This window comes from Bison bison, unplaced genomic scaffold, assembly GCF_000754665.1.
Source record: "Bison bison bison isolate TAMUID 2011002044 unplaced genomic scaffold, Bison_UMD1.0 scf7180017864484, whole genome shotgun sequence".
NCBI classification, from domain to species: Eukaryota; Metazoa; Chordata; class Mammalia; order Artiodactyla; family Bovidae; genus Bison; species Bison bison.
In genome coordinates this window covers 174,948-176,967 of record NW_011495044.1, presented here as the reverse complement: position 1 = coordinate 176,967, position 2,020 = coordinate 174,948, and the positions used below count along the sequence as shown (strand labels likewise).

At 51.1% G+C, this 2,020-nt stretch overlaps 1 protein-coding gene across 1 annotated transcript in view; it reads right to left on the bottom strand.

The window, feature by feature from the left end:
* The window catches only part of OVOL2 (ovo-like zinc finger 2), a 28,699-nt gene that overhangs the window by 25,717 nt on the left and 962 nt on the right, over window positions 1–2,020 (bottom strand). The gene's annotated exons all lie outside the window — the stretch shown is intronic.

The following is a 2,020-nucleotide window of genomic DNA, read 5'->3' as shown; positions in this document are numbered from 1 at the left end:
CATTCCAGGATGTCTGGCTCTAGGTCAGTGATCACACCATAGTGATTATCTGGGTCATGAAGATCTTTTTTGTACAGTTTTTCTGTGTATTTGTGCCATCTCTTCTTAATATCTTCTGCTTCTGTTAGGTCCATACCATTTCTGTCCTTTATAGAGCCTGGAAGGTTTAGCAACTTGCAAAAGCCAGAGCGTAGAACCCTAACCATTACTGTCAGATGGTTCTGAAACACAAGGGTGGCACAACTTTATCCCCTGTCTGCCTTGCGTACAGCTGTACATTTATGTACAGCGTAAATGCTGTGGATGGAGCTTCTCTCTGCCCTTTTCTGGTTCTAAGAACCAACTGTTTAATGAGTGCCTTCTAGTCATTGAAAAAAATGCATCTTGCTCCAGTGGCTTCCCCCTCTTAGACCGTTCGTCCTACTTTGCACAGAACTCTAAAGTCACACCTCGTGCTAAGTCAAGGGTGGTTTGACCAGTTATTTGAAAATGGACCATACCATGGCTGATAATTCTATAATCTTGGAGCATCTTGACGCCAAGATGTCTCCAATTTTCGATGGAAGAAGAGAGGAGAAGGAACCTGAACTTTGGCCTCAGTAAACAAACAAAAACTCCTCTGGAAATTTAGTTAAGGGTTGAGGAGCAAACTACACTCCACCCCCACCCCTGGGGGCAGCACAAAGACAAGGATCCTGGGAATAAGATCAGTTTCTTCATCCCTTAATCCAGGGCCCCAGTGGAGCTGTTGGCCCGGGGCATCAGAGATCTCCTAAAATGGTGGTTAAGGGACTGGATAATTTTCCCCTGCCACTTTCTTTCCAGGGCAATGTGGGCAGTTGGGGGATAGAGGTTTAAACTAGCTACAAATCATCCCCAAAACAACGTTTCAATTGTCCTTCCAGCCGGGAGATAAATATGCAAGTGGGACCCTTTGTAGAATTTCCTGGAGGGCAGAGGTAGCAGCCGCAGGCAAACTGTCCCTCCCACTTAACCCCAGCAGGCCCAGAAAAGCCTCCCACCAGCTGACTTTGAACCTTTCCAAGCAGGATGCCCACACCCAGTCGACAGCATCCTTTAAAGCTGTCTTTCCTAAGGATTCCCAGCTCAGCATCTAGCCTCAATTCATAACCAAATCACCCGAGCCCTTCCCAGAGCCAAGCCCCAGGAGCCAGGAATATGCACGAGGGAGGGAAGACCCCTCCCACCAAAAGTAACGGAAGTTTTCCCAATCCACAGTGTTCTAGGGCTTCCTCCCCATCCCCCGGCCTGGGCAGGGGGCGCCTTGGGACCGCCCAGGAGCGCCCAAGAATTAACACTTCACCGAGGGACTGGAACCCGCAAAAGTTCGCATTAAGGCCCACCTGGCTAGGAGCTGGGGTCATATGATTCCTAAAAACACCACTCCCTGGCTCCGGCTGGCTGTGAGTCAGTGGATTGAGACTTAATCTTGGAGGTAGCGGATACCTTTGAGCAGGCAATCTTGGAAGTTCCACCCAGGAAAGCGCAGATGGGCGTCGTGATAAACTGTGGCCTACAATTCCAGGAGGCTGGGTGGGGGGTGGGGACTAAATCGCGAGAAGAGAGGGAAACAAACATTGCAAGCCACTGCGGGCGGGGCCATGGGGCAATTTGCAGTTGAATCCGATTATCCGTCAATATGATTCAAGAAGATTTGATAAACACCAGTTTAAAAGTGCCCGGCACAGACCTCGTGTCTAACGGGCACTTCATAATTGGCACTGGGAATAGTTGATACTGTGAAAGACCTACTGTGTGCCAAGCTCCCACGACTGTCTCCGGAACGCAAGGAACGGGGCGAAACTCCCTTCGAGTTCAAACAGCGCTGGGAACTGCGCCCCAGAGGAGGGGAACCCAGGGCCTGGGGTCCCTCCTTTCCCACCCCTGGAACTCCAACGGCCTGGTTGTGCTTCAGGCTCTATGCACAGAATGGGGGAAGGAGGCTGTGCCTGAGCGCTTTGGGCAGCTCCAGAGGCCACGCGGGAGGGCTGTGCCCGCG